Consider the following 19,626-nt stretch of genomic DNA (forward strand, 5'->3'; position numbering starts at 1 on the left):
GGTCACTCGTTCTCTCTCTCTGGTCGTCCCATGGGAGGCTTATCCCACTTTCATTCGCTTCTTCCTTTGACCATTCTTTCTGATTTGTAATGTCTCGCTTTACTTTCTCCTACACTAACCCACCGAAGGCCTCAAACGACTAATGCATAGCGACTGTTATAACTTTTTTTATAGATGCCCTGCCTACTTTTTTTTTAGACATATATCTTCAACATCTCTTTTTCAAATCATTCCTATACTCTAATCCACACACATACAGACTCATCAGATCAAGTCAGGCACTGCTTAGCTTGGTATTGGTGTAGCCAGAGCATCCTCTGATGGGATTGTTGGTCTCAGTGGACGTGCTTTACCGGGTTCTGACCTCCTCTGACCATCACACAGCTTCCCGTAACACAGTCCACAGACATCAAGACTCTACACAGCCCTGCTGCTAAAGGCTGAGAGAATATTCCCCAGCAGTGCCGACACACACTCACTCGACACAAAAGCGGGACAGCTGGGCCTGTCTATCCAAAAGTTCATCTATGTACTTAGTCCCTCTGTGAGTACAGAGACTCTGTGGAGATAAAACATATACATTTATTAATGAAGCGTCAAGACTGCCAGAAGCTAAGAGGACAAAATTGTGCTTGTGAAGTGAAGGTGCCTGTGTAACCTTCCCATGATGTCCATGATGTTTTATACTTTTTATATATATATATAACAAAGTAAAATAATAGTGTGTGTGTGTATAGTATTCTATAATAAAATATTAAATAATGTGAACATCACATCAATATATTTTTTACTTTTATATTGTATTGGTCATAAAGATTTTTACGTATTATATAAAAATATTATTTAATACTTGATATATATATATATATATATATATATATATTTACTTTTAATGTTTCTTTTTTACTTTTTTACCAAAACCATTTAGTTTGTTATTGTATAAAATATGTTACACATATTATAAAATCATTATGTATTCAGTATAGTACCAATTTAAAGCACATTGCTGCAACTTTTTGCGTAAACCAATTTCCAAATAGCTCTGTAAAAATAAATTTTTAAAAGATACCAGAAACAAAAAATACACCACAATTCTTCATTACCAAATTTCAATCACACTGTGTTTGCTTGGCAGGATTTACTCAGATGCGTATTACGTTTAAGGGTGGTTATTTTTAAAAATACCGTAACATTACGTCTCCTGTAAAAACAATATGAAACTTGTGAAGCTCCCTTCCAGCTAACTGAGATGGATAACTAGACTATGACTCCATTGGCCAATCTGTTCCCAGTGAAGAGCAGAGGTCATCATAAGCAGTTGTGTTAAAGCTGGGATGATCAAGTTCAATTGGAAACCACAGACATAAATGTTCAACATTCAAAGCAACTGGACTTTGTCATAAATTATTTTGAAGACTCTTCATCCCAGTGGCTTCATCAGTATCACTCTGATGCTATGTGAAAGCTCTCTCTCTCTCTTCTTCACTGTCTCTCTCTTCCTCCCTGATTTTATTCATTAGTAAGCATTTGTTCACTGCACCATCTGAACTGCTGTCTGTGTGTTTTCGACATGAGGCGACCACAGTTTGATTACTCCATAGAAACCCAAGCGTTTTTGCCATTCTTGCATCACGTCACCCGGTGCATCATTAGTTAATAGCCAATTTAATAGTAACATGGTCACTATCAGGCCAAGAATAGTCTTATAACTGCATATAAGACACATTTCAATTTCAATTTTACATTCGAGCGCTTAAACACACCTACGCTATTCATGCTACAAATGTACCATTCAAACCTATTGAAAAAAAACACTGGTCCTTATAGATATTCAGTAGTTGCTTAAGAACGTGTATGTGTGTTCCTCAGCCCCGTTTTTTCCTCACCTGGGATACATACTTCTTTACATTCCATAGCTGCTCTTGTTCATATGGGCATATAAAGAAGTATGTCTACCAAGCAGGATATGTGGGCACATGGAAGAATGGACATCTTTCAGCCCTAATTTTCCACAAATATATGCGGTCAAGGGCCAAACCACAGAGGTAATGAACATGAATTACTCTTTTACTAAATAAACGCAGTCCTACAGCACACATGTATACACGCGCTAATGTCCTTTGTATTTTTAAAACTTTACGTCCAATTTGCGCACAAATGTCACAGGACGGCACAGTTAATTTTGTGCCACACCAGCGTAGTCTTTAAAAAAATTATGTTTTGCCAATTATATCCCGGAAATTGCATGGTCCTGTGACTTTACAGGTCAGGTCACTAACGTTGAGGGTTTTTACACATCATTTCACTTCAATAAGCCAGCTGAAGTCTGTAAAAATAACATCAGGAGGAGCTCTCTCCGTTTTGACACTCCAGAAAGGCGAATACGAATCTCAGAAAATGCGTTTACACTTCCTTTTATAGATTCATACAAATTTTCTCCTGTCCTCCTCACCCTGCAAAAACTGCATTGCTGTACACACACCCACACCAGGCAGCATGTGCTAGTTTTACTGGAAGAGCAGTTTTTCACTTAGTCTACGCAGAGCGCAGCCAAACACGATTCACCTTGACTGTCAGCCTGAGAGGTACAGCTGCAGCGAGAGGAGAGAGAGAGAAGGATAGAGAGAGATTTGGTTCTTACCTAGTGGGTAGCTGTCAGGTAGATTCCCCCAGCTTCAGATGGGCCAATGCACCACAATGAGGAATAAAACAATAAAGGGCAAACAGGAAGAAGTGCTCTAGCTTTTCCTCTCTCAGTGTCCCAGGTGCTGCCTCTGCAGTCTCTCTCTCTCTCTCTGTCCTGCTATCTGAGTCTATTTCTCTCTACCTCACATTCTCTCATTCTATCTTACACTCTTTCTGCCCCCCCCCCCCCCCCTCTCTCTCTCTCTCTCACACTCTCTCTCTCACTCTCTCACACACATGCGTGTAGTGAGAAAGTTTGTCTAGCGGAGGGCTGCTGTGTACTCTGATCTTCTGATGTCTGCAAATGAATGGGGAATGAATGTGCCTGACCTGCCCTCTCTACATCTCTCCTGTCCTGCTCCCCCCCCCCCCCCCACCCCTCTCTCTTTCTCTCTTTCTCATCATCCATAATGCACAGCCTATAGAGCCAGTACACTCCTCCTCCTCCTAATTCACTCTACCTTTACCCATCCCCTCTCTCTCTCTGTTCCTGACCCCTGACACGTGCAAGCATTCACCATGTCTCTTACTCTTACACTGTCTCTCTCCATTCACTTTTAGTTTAAAGTGCTTTATTGGCATGGCAAATTTATATACCATTGTATTGCTTAGGTCATTTCAGTTTAGATTGGTGCGATGAAAAAAATCTGCGGAACAATGTACACTAAAATAAATGTGCAAATATTGTGTCTTTAAGGCTGCAACAGCTTCAACACCCTCAAAGGAACACCTGGTGTAGCTTTTTGACGGAAACATGTTTGTGCTATATCTACTCCAAAAGGATACGTATTACACCTTAAGGTAATTAATTTGTGCATTTTTACAATTTCAAGAAACTTTTAAAAGTTTAAATTTTTTTAGGGATATAGTTATAATAATTATCTTCTTCTTTAAAACAAAAAAAAATGAATTAAACAGTAGATGTCTATTATATATCCTCATTTATGTAGCTAGGTAAATGTGTGTGGTACATTTTGGGAACACATTTGTATCCAGAAGTGAACTAAATTTGACAAACAATCATTATTTTAAAAATGAATTACAATTTGTATTAGCTTAATGCACAAAATGAAGAACTCTAAAAAAAAAACTCTTTCTGCCAAAAATGTTCTATATAAATATAAATCCCTCTGGTGCTGTTCGGTAATTTTTTACATTTAAAATTTTGTTTAGATTTTTTTAGATAGTTGTACTGCATCGGAAGGGTACAAAACTTGGTTAAAGTTTTGGCACTTGGTATGTAAACATAAAAAAAAATGGTAAGCAAATTTCATCTAGTTGAAATGTTTGGTACTGCGCCCTAACCAAATCTTACTGAAAGCTTATTTTTTGAGATGTCATCCTTTAAATTTGGAACACAACTTGTTTAGAATTACGGCTTTGTTTTTCTCACAATGTTAGAGTAAAACATTTTTTGGAAAATATGTGTTTCATATCAAATTTACCAATTAATTAAGCCAAGTGTCTTCTTTAAAAAGAGCCCAAACTTTAGTCTGTGAAAGCATTCAAGATTTACGACAGTTTAAGTTATACTCAAAAATTGATAAACGGTTAATGAAAGTATCAAAATGTGTGTGTGTGTGTTGGGCAAGCATCTTTCACCTGAAAACCCCCTTTTCTCTCCATCCTACTCTGATCAATACCAATTTATAAGCAAATGCTGCTCAGCTGACTCTCCCGTTTAATGAATTAGACCATTGCTGATGTCACTCCACTAATGAAGCCCTTCTCAGGAGTGTTAAGCAAATCTACAGAGGGTTAGTTTGCATATGCCTGTGTGTGATCGAGTATTTAAAAGGAAAAGGGCTTTACCAGTCCATCCTGTGTATAAAAAAGAGATAACTATAAGGAAAAGAGTGAGACTCTAAGAATATATGATGGCCGCAGTTGTACTCACTACTGTGTGTGTGTGTGTGTGTGTGTGTGTGTGTGTGTGTGTGTGTGTGTGTGTGTGTGTGTGTGAGCAAGAGAGAGAGAGATAGTGTGAATGATATGTGACTGATAATTACAGCAGAGGGCAGTCAGAGGAGGAACAGACCATGTCTCTGATCCAATGCCACCCTATGGTTTTTAACACCATGCGGCTAAATGTTTTATGAAACAAGCGTTAATTACTTTTGATCATTGATAAGCAAAAGTGAATAAATATGAATAGCTATTATAAAAAAGCAAGAAAGATTGTGGGTGAGTGATCCGATGCTATATTAAACACACTAGCCTACATGCCTTGTGCGCTGTAGATGAGAATTCAAAGACGCACTGCGAGTCATAGCGCGCATACAGAGCAGGACATATTTATGCATGTGATCAGAGAAGCCTCTCCCATCACACTCCACATGTCCCACAATCCAACACTGTCTGTGTTATGCTCACACATAGTCGTCTCAATGTGACCACAATATGCTGCTTGAGCGCTGACAGTACATTTGTTTTGTCATTGGACTGAGAGCTTTTTCAAACGAACATGTTTAGTCCATTTTCGAGTGTTGACAATACCCTTATTTTAATAGAAGCATCAAAACAAATCATCAACAAAGTCTTGCTATTTTTTTTAGAGCATTTCTTATCCATTGCGTATAGTTCAGTTCAGTGCGGTTTAGTTTGATTCAATTTACACTTAAAAGCATCAATGGTTCTAATGCACTTTGACTATTATAATTTAGTTAAGAAAACTCAATTGTATTTCATTTAAGAGCATTCGTTTTTATCCATTACATATAATTCAGTTTAATTTGTAGTGAGGTAGTTCATTTTTATTTCAGTTTGGTTTGAATTAGGCTACTAAAAAGACTGACTGACTAATAGGAGCAAGCATTTGTTTTGTTCATTGAAGTTAAATTTAGTTAATTTAATTTACACTAAATTTGAATTAGAGCATTTGCTCTTATATTTTAGGCACAATCCAAATAACATTTCATTGAGTTTCATTTTAGACTGTTAAACAATTATGAAAAATTTGAACGAATAGGTAACAATTTTTAATGCAATTAAAATGTAGTAATTTATTTTGTTTTACAATTCATTAGTTCAATTTTATTTAGAGTTAGAAAGACTGACTTTAAAATTGGACAACATAATAAGTACAAAGTCTCGGTAATGCACTTAGACAATTACAGTTGTAAACAGTTTGTTTAGAAATTCATTTTCTGTCTGGGTGCATTAACAGCTCTTTGCCAGAGGCAGCCATCGGTTGCTAACGGCTAATAGCTAAGTAAATCGTGCCTCTTCTTTCTGCATCAGCACTACCCTCTGAGTAATTAAACTAAAAGTACTCGTCATAAATCAAACCCACTCCTCCTGTTTTCAACCACCTCTGTCATTGTCCCTTCCTTATTGGACTGTGTTTTTTTGTAAATCGACCCCTGTGACCCCACACTAACACACAGAGTCATGACCGGCTCCTCATACAAGTTGTTGCCCCGGCAGCTCAACGCCATAGATAGCAGCATTACCAGGAAATAGGCTCGCATCAACACACATACACAGAAGCAGGTGTACCATTCCTGCGTCTATCTGAACATCCAGAGCTTCACAAGCAACAGCTGCTGCCATCCTGATGTCACCTGATCCATCCCAGCTCCACATTTAAACTTGACTGACAGCCCAGGGGGTAATGCCTGTCCTCGAGCCATCAAAGTAAAATTAGAAAAAGAAAAGTAAGCATCTCCCTGGACCACCACCTGGCTAAATGTCAATGTCAGGGGCCAACAGTGGTGGATGCGCTACAGTGTACTTTTAAAAGTCTTTTCAAGAAAGAAATGAACAAGAAAAGGTCCGTTACTCGAACGTTCAGATTTCAGTTTAAGTCATTAAATGAAGAACAAATCTGCTAAGGTCACAGCTCTCTGGGTGATGCAGTAAGGAGTTGCTAGCTTTGCATGCTAACACTACTGCTAAAACTATTTTGACAGGAGCCGGATGGCTGCACATGCCGCCTATGATTGTTCCCCTTTCATCCTCATGCATGCGCTGATACATCAACAGAAAATGCAGAGACGCAGACAGGCTGAAACGTGGTGAAACACACTTACAGTACGTGTATGCGTGTGTACACGCATCATATTTACTCACAAACAAACACACACACACACACACATACTCACCAGGGAGAGGCAGCTTGTGTTGAGCCAAGAGGCAGGGAGAGCGTCCATTCCCAAGCAGCTGATTCAGCGTTTGAGAATTTGAGGATGAGAGGAAAGAGAGAGAGAGAGAGAGAGAGAGAGAGAGAGAGAGGGTGGAGGGGTGGACAGATGAGAAAGAGATGAGGATGAAAAGAAATGCAGAGGCTTGCCATCAATTCTGGAGTGTTCTTGGCTCTTCACGGCACAAAAAAAGGAGTGAATTACCAAAATATCGGACGAAAGTGACCGAGTCGGAAAAAATGGCCCAAAAGACCTACGTTTATCTCAGTAACACCTCCCCACCTGTCCTGAGAGAGAAAGAGAGCTACGCCCCAATACCGGCTGAAACAGGAGTAGGAGAAAGTATGGACAGTATGCTGACAGTTTTAAATGAGAGACAGGCGGTCAGAGAGAGAGAGAGAGAGAAAAGGGAGGAGGTCAATGTGAAGTTAAGAGTGAAAGATCAGAGTGTTTGTTAAACAGAAGTAAAAAACACACACAAAAAAAAACACCGGAGACCACCAGAGATGGTGGTCTCTCTTTCTTTTTCTAATTTTCTTACTGTGTATTCCATCCTGCCAGACAATTCTGTCCATACTTTGTCCAATAAACGTCCTTGTCCTTTCACATGAGAGAAAGCAGCCATTTAGGGCAAAAATTACGTCACCGATACACGTCCATGTCACAGAAAACGACAAATGTTAGCTTAAAAAAATTGTTAAACGTCATAAAGTTGACTTTAAACATATTTAATGCCGAACATGTGAACGGGACAGACGGGAAGTGTGCTGAGGGGCTGTCGGAAGAGCCTCCCACTGCTCCAAAGCTTTTATACCCCAAGGGTCAAGGCAAAGAGGAGCCCCCCTGGCCCTGCACCCACTCCCCTACTCTGCCTGGCCTTATTTAGTGAAGCAGGGTAAAAAATAGCCCCTCAAGTGCTGCTGGCTTGCTCTGATCTGGAGGGGGCGGGGCCTGTACTGGGGGAGGGGTTAATTGCCAAATGAGAATTGCGTATCTTCTTCTGTCACTTGGACACCTTCTTACCTTTTATTCTTTTCTCCCTGTCCTTAAAAAAAAAATTAAAAAAACATCTGCTAATATAATTCATTCCCCACCCTGTCCTTCCGTCAGCACACCCTAAATCCCTCATGCCATCTGCCCTCACCTCCAGGCTTTCAGCTCAGCCTCTGGAGGTATTTTTAGGCAGGCCAAATAAAGAGGTACGTTCAGTTCCTGCCTTGCCCTACCCTGCACCACCCAGTAGTTCGGCAACTCTGTGCACTCTGCTATCTATGGTCAGAGCCACCGAGATTGAAGACAGAACCGCAGACGTAAAGAGTCACTGCATTGCTTTTGTGCATCAGATTGATGGAATGGAATTAAATTTTTGTTATCTTTGTTTGATATGTTACAGAAAGTGAGTCAAATTGAGTCGCATAATAAAGCAAGTCGTTTCCCCCACTGAATCTTGTTTGTTTGTTTATTAATTTAGTCATTGAATAATTGATCGATGCAGTGTTTAATTGTTTGCACAGTGAGGTTTGTAGCCTGTACTAGAGTGTTATTTGCTGTAACAGAGCAGTCGACGTGCATGTATGTTTGTAGAGATTTGGTTCCTTCCAAGTTTTTTTTTTCCCCCCTCAACTTTCCTTATCGTCTTAAACTCAGTTCTCACTGTGTGATATATCCGTCCCTATGAAACCTTGTTGCTTGTCAGATTGTACAGTATGACCCCAGAGACACCCTGCATGACATAAACTGTCTTTTAGTCTGAAGACACACTTGAACTAGCTCATCAAGGTCACCAGGACAGCAAGCTGCATTTGAAATCGCATACATAGTGGCTACTACATTTGATGATGAACAAACTTCTCGTCTGTGAAAAAATTATGTTCTGTTTAGAATGAATGTGTGTAGTGTATGAATGAAATCCGGATGCATTGCATCCACCATGTTGGCATTGTCATCTGACCTACCAGCATCGGTTACTTCAATTCACTGTCATTCACAAATCCTCTCCGCTGGCCACATGGGATAGTAAAACATCAGATGCGCATTTCGGAATCTCTGCAGAAGTAGTAAGTCATCTGGGTACTTTTCACCTCCTGGTTTATGAATACTGTGAATTCAGACATACTAGTCTTTTTTCACATACTTTTCACCTTCTGTACTATATACAGTAGTATGGAAGTAGGCATATGTATTGTCTTAGTTAGAACTGTACATTTCTTTGACAGTCACCTTACCTCTGATAACAGATTACTCTAAATTGTAATGTAGAAACATGCATTTTCTGTAAAGCTGGTTTGAAATGGTATGTATTGTGAAAAGCACTATACAAATACATGTGTATTGAATGTGAAGTGAATATTTGGACCTAATTCTAAGAAGAAGAATAAAAAAAGAAGTCAAAAATCTGAAGTCTTTTGTGACAGGACCAATGTGGGAATTTGTGAGCTGCTCATTTTCAACATCAAACTTGTGGTAATTTCAGTAGTACGATTACAACATGAAGGAAATGCTGATTAACAAGATGTTTGTTGTATATCATATTGACAAGCTAGTATCAACATTCTGGTCCCTTTTTCAATGGCATGTCATTAGGTTGTCATATAGGAGCAGTTACACTGCAGGACAGCAATATTTATGACACTTGCTAAGCATGTCACTCTAAAGGCTGTGACACCCCAAGCTGATGGCCATTGTTGGACTATTGTTTGGCGTCTGTCAGCCTAGTATTTTTGTGGTGAGTTGGCACTAGTCGGATTGACAAATGCATTTACTTACAGGTGTGAGTCTCAATGTCCCGTTTAAACAGCAGCTTACTGTAGCGTCTTGAATACTGTCAGTATGAATGTGCAACTGGAGTCGAGCCCATATTCAATATTTTACCAGCAACCATAGCAAAAGTGACTACAGTAATATCAAAGATGGCGACGTCCTTACAACTGAAAATCCATCCAGCGAGTTCATTAACCAACAGCAGATTTTTTTCCTATCCGGGTGGAGAGCGGAGCATTTGAGTCACGCATAGAACACAAAACTGTTGGACAAAAGTGACTGGATCTAAAACATTCAGATGACACACAGCTCATTTTTCCATCGCTGTAAGTTACCAAAACTGAAACCACACATGAAAACCATCAACACACAGTAGACCCACTTTTGTGCAGTACAGAGCGGCTCTTTCGCACTGTATGATCTGACGGACTAGTTGTCCAGTCCAGTTCTGTTCACACTGTGCAGGATTTTCTGAGAATGAGTCCTGAATATTTACAGGGAGTACAGTGAGTTTGGTTATAGAATGGAGTTGTCACTCCAGCAAATAACTGAATTGTGTGTTAACGTAACCGTATTAAGGACTGATGCTGCGTTCACACCAAACGCGAATAGAGCGTCTGGCGCGAGTGATTTCAATGTTAAGTCAATGTAAAGATTTACGTGCGTCTGGAGGTCCTGCGGCGCGAATGACGCGTTTAGCACGGCGCGGTAGATGCAAATTTGTGCGTCTAGTTCGCGCGAATGACGCGAATTGAGTGTCTGGCGCGATACGCGCGAGTGGTGCTTTGTGCATTCACGCAAATTCACGTCTGACGCCAGTTTAATTTTTTTTACTTTGGCGTCAATTCGTGCCGCATTAACCAATCAGGAGCCTGCTTACTGCTGTCACGTGGTGAAGTGACGTGATAAACGGGGGCCGGCATGTTTTTAAACATTTTAAATGTTTGGCCTCTAACTTATTTTATATGTTTGGTCTCAATAAATTATTTTGTAATATGACTAAATGCCTGCGTGAAAGAAGGAATGACATTGTTCAGCTATATGTTAACTATGAATGTGACACTGAAAACTTGCAGTCATACATTTCTGAATGCGATGAAAAACTTACATAATTAAAGAAGTCGTTTGACCTACGTTATAACGAGTCATTAATGTATTTTAACTTATACGTTTCATATAATAGAACTGAAGCTATAGATTGTGAATTTAAACATTTCTCGTTTACCAGCGGCAAACGTCAGGAGGACTAGCCGAGGTAAGGCTGTTCCAGGCGGGTTACATGAGCGCGGACGCGTGTCAATTTAGCTTCAAACTCTTGTTTTTTATGCATTCAAAATGCATTCAAAATGTTTAGGCGTCAAACTAGATGCGATAGACGCAAATTTGATGCTCTATTCGCGTTTGGTGTGAACGCAGCATGACAACCGCATTCTGCTGCTGTGTGAATGAATGTGTAAAAATGGGATTTTAGGGAATTAACCATTGGGCCCTATACTTTGGAACAATTTGTACTGTAAAAAAAAACATTATACATAGTTTAAACTTGAATTTAATTGTTTCTACAGTGTTATGAGAAGAGATGACTGATAACTAAGAGAGAAATGGTGAAAGAGAATGGGGAAGATGAATGGAGACAGTAAAATGGAGGGATTCTCTCACAACTGAGGGGGGCAGCAGGAGCAGGTAAAGAAAATAAAATTATTGATTTCCACCTTAAAAAGGCAATCTCCACACAAGTGCTCTTGGGGAAACAGACAGTGGGTGAGCTACTATCTGCATGTCTTGGTGTGTGTGAAGGTATTTGAGTGTGTTATGAAAGAGTTAGTGAAAACCTGCTGCCTTAGTGTTTCCAATGTCATTAGTCGTTCTGTCATTCTATTTAGTTTTCTTTCTTTCTTTCTTTCTTTCTTTCTTTCTTTCTTTCTTTCTTTCTTTCTTTCTTTCTTTCTTTCTTTCTTTCTTTCTTTCTTTCTTTCTTTCTTTCTAAGTCGGCCTATCTGTCTATCGTCTGTTGCTCTAATGCTTTATCTATCACTGTCATTGTATCTATCCTTTTATTCATCAGTGTTCCTATCAGCCTGACTCTATCTGTTGATTGTTCATTCGTATCTTTTGCCCGTTCGTTCGTTCTTTCTATCTTACATTCAATAGTTTTTTGTCTTTCTGTCTATTAAGAGAAGGCAGCTAATTTCATCATAATGATTATTTATGATAATCTTTTATCAGCTGGCTTTTTCTGTCTTCATTCTACAATTTATTAGAATGTTTTTGTTTTTACATATTTTTTTCTATACATCTCTTTATCGTTCGCTCGTTCTGTCTGTAGCATGACTCAGACCTAGAGTAACATCTAATAATATCGTACACGCACTAACTGAGAGAAAGAGTGACAGAGAAAGAGAGATGGAGGGGTATCAATGCCAGTATCTATTCTTACTCTTGTTATTACACAGCATGCCTCTGTTCCCGGCCGCTGTAGTCACCAGTCTTAAATTACAACACCAAGTGTCATTAAAGGTGTACACAAGTTTATTTCCTTGATTCTATTCTTCTGTGAGCAGTGAGCACTTAAGCTCAGTGTCTTAGATAGTGATAGACTAGTGGTTAAAGCTCTGGGCTGGAAATGCAAATATCGTAAGTTCGATCCCAAGTGAGTGACTCATGAATTGGAGAGTTACCAAAGGATTGTTGTCGCGGTTGTGCCCTTGAGCGAGGCTTTCAATCCTGGTTTGCTCTGGGGTGACTGTCTATGTAATTAGTGTCCTGTTAGTTGGATTGAATAAAAGGCTGGGCTAAATGAGTAACCAAATCAGCAGCTCAGAAATGTGTATACTTTCTGTGCATGGCATTTTTCACACCGTGCATTTCCATAATAATAAAGTTCATATAAGTTTTGCTTCACGGTTCTCAGTATTTGTTCCCTGTGCTCTGTGGAAAAGAGATTATTGAAAAGCACTGCAGTGCAGTTAACATTCAAATGCTACTATTTGAGAGAACTTGTCTGTGGCATAAGGTAGAAATTAGGCAAATTAGAAATTGCAACAGTGTTGCCAGACGTACGATAATTATCGTATTTGTACGATAATTTTGACCTCTGTACGATGTACGATCAATAATGAAAAAAATCCCATAATGTACGATAATTTCAGAATTGCCCGCAAATTAGTTAAAAAATCTCCCGAATTCTAGATCAAGCAAGCAAGAGTGCGCATGTGTAGCGCGCGCACAGCAGAGAAAGGGGAGCGAGAGACCTTGCGTGTGTGTGCTAGTGTGCGTGTGTGCCTCACGAAGCGCATGTAAGGACCTATTTTTTTTACAGTCTATGGTAAGGACCCAACCAAGCGAATTATTCAGATACCAGTCAAGCTACAGTTGGTCAGTAATGTTTTTAACAAATAAAGTAGAACACGCTTTGTTCACAATGCATTTTAGCACTTGATTCAGTCAAGCACATACAGTATGTACTTCAGGAATACCCTGACTATGACCACCAATGGATTACTTGCATCTCGAGCTATACATGTGGTGACTGGAATGTCCCTTATTTTCTCTCTCTGACTCTGTGACATGCTTGTATTTTATCTTGTTGCATGTGAATATGGCTCCAGTTGACTCTTGTGTATGCGTGATTGCACGTGTGTACGCATGTCTTCTAAACAGGTGACTCTGAACTGAAGGAGAGTGTGAAGGTGAGATATGCTAAAAGCTTTCGAGCTGCTGCCTCTCGGAGCGAGAGAAACAAACTACAGCGACTGAAGCATACACAAAGTGTTTTTCAACATGCTAGAGTGTGTGTGTGTAGTACGGCTCGTGTTTCTGCACTGGGTGCAGTTAACTTTCCCAGGGGAATGTCGCTTTAGTGACTGTGTGTAATGGTCTAAGAGATGAATGCTCTCTCTGCATTACAGTGCGGATACACACATTCACTCTTTCTCAAACACACACACACACACACCTCTGGGCTAATCTGAGAGAGAGGGTTTGTGTGTTTCTGCGGCAGAGATTTCATACACAAGTTGTCACTTTCATTACTGGTCGGTGCCAAAAAGATCTGAAGTAAACTCTGTGTGTCAGTTTCCAGTCTGTGCGGGCTTTTCCGAAATTAAATAATTAAATGAAGTTGAACAATGACAAGTTTCAGGTGACTTAAAACAGCTGGAGTGGATTTGCGTTGCATCGTTTTCACAGATAGACAAGCAGGTATTGAAATGGGTCACGTGCACGTCACAAGCTGCATTTGTCTAATCAATGTTATTGACCTCATAAATATGCAAATAAGATCATTAGCCCTGGGTTTACAAATGTACAGTGTGTTGCTTCACGTCCTACGTTTATTTTAATCCCCCTCAAATGCTGTTTCGAACAGCATTTAATGAAATGAGATGTGAACATTTCACATGCATTTATTCTTTTATACATAACTGATCAAAAGTTTGGGGTCCGTACGTTTTAAAAATGTTTTTTAAAAGAGTTCACCAAGACTGCATTTATTTGATCAAATATACAGGATAAACAGCAATAGTTTGAAATGCTATTCATTTTGAATAATTTTGGTGCTCAAGAAACATTTCTTATCAATGTTGAAAACAGTTCGAGACTCGACGCTTCATCGTCATTCCAAGTTTTCACTGTTATATGATAGGGGGCGCTATTAAAAAATATAGTGAAAGAGTGTAGCATCTCCGGATCCAAAACCAAGCAAAGAAAAAGATCTTCGTATACCAGATTTATCAAATGATTCAAAGCAGATATTTGTAGCACAAGATATTCTGTATGTGCTTTTCCTTTTTCCTTTTTTGAATCAATGTTTATTTTACAAAGAAGGATCGACATTTTCACTAGAAAAATATAACTCATGCTACACTACACAGATTTTTGCCCAATCAAAAGCTCTATTGGATGAGGATGCTCCTCCCCCAAAATGTCAATGACTAGCATGTAGTAAATCATGCACTGTAAAAAATAAAACATAGATTTTATTTATATTTAATTAATAAAAATGAGGCAACAGATTACAAGCAATATTATTAATTAAATTTAACAAATTAGAATTGAGTAATAATTAATCAAATTAATTCCTTAAATGTTAACCATTTAAAATGAGTAAAATTTACAAAATATATGTTATTGCCAACATTGAAGACACCTGATGTTAACAAGCAGAATCACTGAAGGAGAAAACCATAATTAAAGTCACCATTATGGAGATCGGTGTGTGTTTTAGTTGGGCTCTTCACCCTTAAATTAATAACTTTAAGTTTTGTTTGGCTGCTGTACATGAGTTATATCAGCCAGATGAACAAATAGAAACGTTGATCTGATGGTGTTGGTTGTTTCATAATTTCACAATTATTTGACTTGAATCACTGATCTCATGTAGAGTCCAATTTATGAGTTAAATTTATTTTATTAATTCTAGCTGAATAATATTATTAGCCTTTTCAATGAAATCCAAATGATCAAATCAATAATAATAAAAAATATATATATTTTTTTTTTTTTTGGCGCACAGACATCAAGATTTAGCGTATGAATCTCAGCAATGGTGACAACCTCTGATCATAAGCTCATTATTTATTCATGCAGCAATACATGATGGGAGCCATGAATGAGTTGTGATTGGTGCAACCCAGAATGCACTGCAACATGCTTTATAAATGTCACCATTGTTGAGATTCACAGGCTGATTCATGATGTCTGTTTTTTATTTTTTTGTACAAGAGAAACTGTTTAGAAATTATTTGGATTACATTGTAAAAGTTAAAAATATTATAGTGTACAAGGACAGTACTTCTATAGTTAATAAAGTTAACTTAACTCATAAACTGGACTCCATTTGAGTTCAGTGATTCAGGTCAAATGATTGTGAAATAATGATTATGTTAAAACACGACCAACACCATCAGATCACCGTTTGTTCATCTGGCTGTTGTAACTCATGTACAGCAGTCAAACAAAACTTAAAGTTAATTATTTAAGGGTGAAGAGCCCAACTAAAACACACACCGATCTCCATAATGGTGACTTTAATTATGGTTTTCTCCTTCAGTGATTCTGCTTGTTAACATCAGGTGTCTTCAATGTTGGCAAGAACATATATTTTGTAAATTTTACTCATTTTAAATGGTTAACATTTAATGAATTAATTTGATTAATTATTACTCAATTCTAATTTGTTAAATTTAATTAATAATATTTCTTGTAATCTGTTGCCTCATTTTTATTAATTAAATATAAATAAAATCTATGTTTTATTTTTTACAGTGATGGCTGTTACTAAAAACCTATTGTCTTAATAAATAACTAAATAACATAAGGCAAAATCCCTGCCAAACGTCCTGTTTCAATCAGAAACACAGGTCATTTGATTTTAGTGCGGTCTATGATGACTGATTTCACATGACAGAAACAGGTCCAGTAAGAGAATATGCTGTACTTTGTGCAGCAGGCAAGGGGTGGGTATTTTTCTTTTAGTAAAACTTTAATTAAAGAATCCACCAGACTCCTGTCAGAGCATGTGATCCTGGGGAAACAGCTGGTGTGTCAAGTAGGAGTGTTTGGGTACAGTAGAGGTTAAATGGCCTCCGGCTGCTCTGTGAGTCTCACCACCCTTTAGTGAGGTTTGGGCAGGTGCCTTTCCAAACTGGGCATGATCCAGAACCGGAGGACACAGTCGAGCAAGGAATTACCACTGAGAACAGCAGCACACAAGACTGCTGTGATATGGGCTGATGCTGGATCAGTGTGTGTGTTGGTGTTTGTGACTGACTGACTGACTGACTGACTGTAAGAGAATTAGAGTATCTCAGAAAAGCAGGCTGATTGAACATGATTTTAGCTGTAGGGTTATTCCTAAAGGCATTTTGCCCTCATGTCGTTCCAAACATGTTTGTATATATTTCTTCTGCTGAACACAAAAGAAGATATCTTCTGTGTTTTTTTGTCCATACAAGGAGAGTCATTGGGGTTCAGTGTTGATTTGGCTTTATTGTATGGACAAAATAAACAGGAGACAATATCTTATTTTGTGTTCAGCAGAATAAACCAAGTCATACAGGTTGAGTGAGGAACAAATGAAAGCATTTAAATTTTTGAGTGAAGTATCCAGTTAACCCTTGATAAAGCAACATTTCAACAGTGTTTGTGTAATTTTCTTAGAGACCAAAATGTTTGTTCTCTTTTGTATGTTTCAAGTGACTTTTAATGCGTGTTGCTTGCGGTCTCACATCGGCTGTTGCTGTGCTACATTTGACAGCAAGAAACACAATGAAGAATGTTTTTGTTGTTATTAACTCAAACAAGCTTTATACAATACATAATCTTTTAGGAATGAACTAGCGATTTCCGTAAACAATCTTTGGTTCAATATTTTTTACTTAAACTTAACTTTTTACTTTATAAAAATAATATATGATAGATAAAATCATCCACATACAAATATCCTTCATAATCTTACTGTACACTATTGTACACTAACGTATCTTATGCTCACCAAGTCTGAATTTATTTGATTAAAGATACATTAAATTAATATTGTGAAATTTTATTACAAATCGTAATTTATTTTTGTCATGTAATGCGGAATTAAATTCAGCATCAGTACTCCAGTCTTCAGTGTCACATTATCTTTCAGAAATCATTTTAATATGCTGATTTGCTGCTCAACAAACAGCATAACTGTTTTAAACTGGTTTTAATTAATGCTAAAAACAGTTCTTAATCTATTCGTGGAAACTTTAATACATTTATTTCATGATTCTTTGATTAATAGAAACAGCATAAGAAATCTTTTCTATCATTATGAATGTATTTACTTCCACTTTAATTGATTGGATCCTTGCTGAATGAAAGTATTAATTCTTTTTTTTTTTAAACGTACTGACCCCAAACTTTGGAACAGTAATGTATGTTACTAAAAAGCAAACATCTATCTGAGAAAATGTCAAACGGAAACTGTTACAGGATTGGTTTTCAAATGTGCCATGTGAAATCTTGAAACCTGACTGCCCAAGATAAATCACTAGCTCAGGATAAAGTATGACCAGTGTGAAACATGAAGCAAGATAACCCAGGACCCAAGTGTGAAAGCCCTAATATAGCTTAATATCAGCTGTGCGGAGGACCGCACTGATCGGCTGTAAAAATGTCAGTTTCAAGAACGTATGCTATGTTTGCTCCTGTGATAATATTTACCATTCCTTTGTTGATCAAGCAGTAAATTGCCGTGGTGTGATGGACGGCCCAAACAGCCATAGATTCACAAATTCCTGTCGCAAACTGCTTTCTGATCAGCTCTATAAATCTCAGCTACACTAGCGCAGCTCAAAGCTTTTCAGTGGGCAAAAATGTCACCCTGACACATGGAGGGAGGCGATAACCATGTGAAATAGTGAAGGAGAGACAGAAAGGAAAAAATACATCTCTCTTACCGCAATCTCTTTCCGATTGCAAATCGAATCAATAACGCTATGCTGTTTTGTAACCATTTTTCTCTTTCTCTTTCTCTCTTTTTTTTTTGTAAGTAGTGTCTGGACTGCAGTGGACTTGCAGTGTATTTGAGATATGGAGAATAGCACAGTGTAATGTGTCAGACCTGAATCAATAAAGACAGCTAAATATAGTCCTGCCTTCTGTAACAGAGCAAAAAAATAGATTTTTCTATGAATGTCCATTCAAAGTACACAACAGGAATCCTGAGGTACTGTAAACTGTTTGTGGTGGAAAATGTCTCATCTGATATTTTGTCGTGTTTGTCTCAGATGTGACAGTTTGTGAGTGTATAAATCAAAGTGCAGTAAATGACAGTAACAGCAGTGTGTGTGTGTGTGTGTGTGTGTGTGTGAGGGAAACAGCTGCTGTAATGCAGCGGACTGCATCTCTCAGGCTCAGTCAACTGGGGCTCTCTGGTTTCTCTGGGGCAGCACATGCATGTATCACCCAAAACACCCTTGTACGTCCAGTTCACCTCGATTCATCCCACCAAATCATAAGCTACCAGGCCTCCATTTACTCCTCTCTGAGTCCATATCCACTCTACATCAGTAGTTCTTAAATCAAGATATCTCATACAGTAGGACATAAAATGGCTATCTAACACATCCAAAACTGTACAAAAGTAAACAAATGTTACAAAAAAAATTAAATCCATGAATTGTATACTGCATAAGCTCAACAATATGCAAAATTATTAACATGACATGCTTCCATATGATAGATTGATTACATGCTTGGCCTTTGACATCAACAACAAAGATTTGTTTAATAAACTTACTTATTTTGCACAGTTGGTTGCATTTTTATTACTCAGAACATGAACAATGATAAACACAAATAAACATGCCTCATCATGTTGTTTGCCCACAAGTTTACATATTTTATGCATGTTTGCAGATGTGAAATAAGTCTCTGATGTCCCTAGAGTGTGTATGTGAAGTTTTAGCTCAAAATACTCAAAATACTTTTTATAGCAGCATGTTAAAATTGCCTTTTTGGGGGTTAGCAAAAAACACGCCGTTTTTTGTGTATGTGTCCCTTTAAAAGCAAATGAGCTGGTGCTCCCGGAGCTTCAAGAGCTCATGCTCTGGCATTCTGGAAAACAACAAAACAGGAACATGGAACAGGAACTTGCGCTCTGAACATGTCAGAAACTGTCAGTAGTGGTGTTCAGCTTTATATATTCAGTCATCTGTCAGCTGACTGTACTGTGCATAATAAATGGGTGTTTATGAATTACGCAAACGATGTGCATGGCGAGATAAAAATAATGACATAGCTCCTGGTGCCTTAATGTGCTATTAGAAATTTCAGAATTTCCACAAGTTGTGATTATGAGCTCGTTGCATTCAAGTGGGCGACTTCAATTTGGTATTCATGTGCAATTTTTAACTAGGAAACTCGTATTTACGATCCTTTTGATAGCACGTGAGGGCAGCATCTGTGAAAACAGGCGGAGACAATGGTAGCTTTAGCAACATTAGCCGTACAGAGTGCCAACAAGCTCTTTCAGAAAGGCAATTTGGAAGGACTCGCAACATATGAT

The 19,626-nt window shown here is 38.2% G+C and overlaps 2 protein-coding genes across 10 annotated transcripts in view; both read left to right on the forward strand.

The window, feature by feature from the left end:
* The window catches only part of pofut1 (protein O-fucosyltransferase 1), a 328,122-nt gene that overhangs the window by 106,065 nt on the left and 202,431 nt on the right, over positions 1 to 19,626 (forward strand). The gene's annotated exons all lie outside the window — the stretch shown is intronic.
* The window catches only part of gata5 (GATA binding protein 5), a 130,510-nt gene that overhangs the window by 39,118 nt on the left and 71,766 nt on the right, over positions 1 to 19,626 (forward strand). For 4 of the 9 annotated variants that reach the window (XM_079587809.1, XM_079587811.1, XM_079587807.1 and 1 more), the window contains exon 3: positions 11,153 to 11,270. The exons of the other annotated variants lie outside the window; for them this stretch is intronic. The gene's annotated coding sequence lies outside the window, so the exon portion shown is untranslated. The remainder of the gene's footprint in view (positions 1 to 11,152; positions 11,271 to 19,626) is intronic. 9 annotated transcript variants of the gene reach the window in all.

Source organism: Phoxinus phoxinus (assembly GCF_949152265.1).
Source record: "Phoxinus phoxinus genome assembly, chromosome: 18".
Lineage (NCBI taxonomy): Eukaryota > Metazoa > Chordata > Actinopteri > Cypriniformes > Leuciscidae > Phoxinus > Phoxinus phoxinus.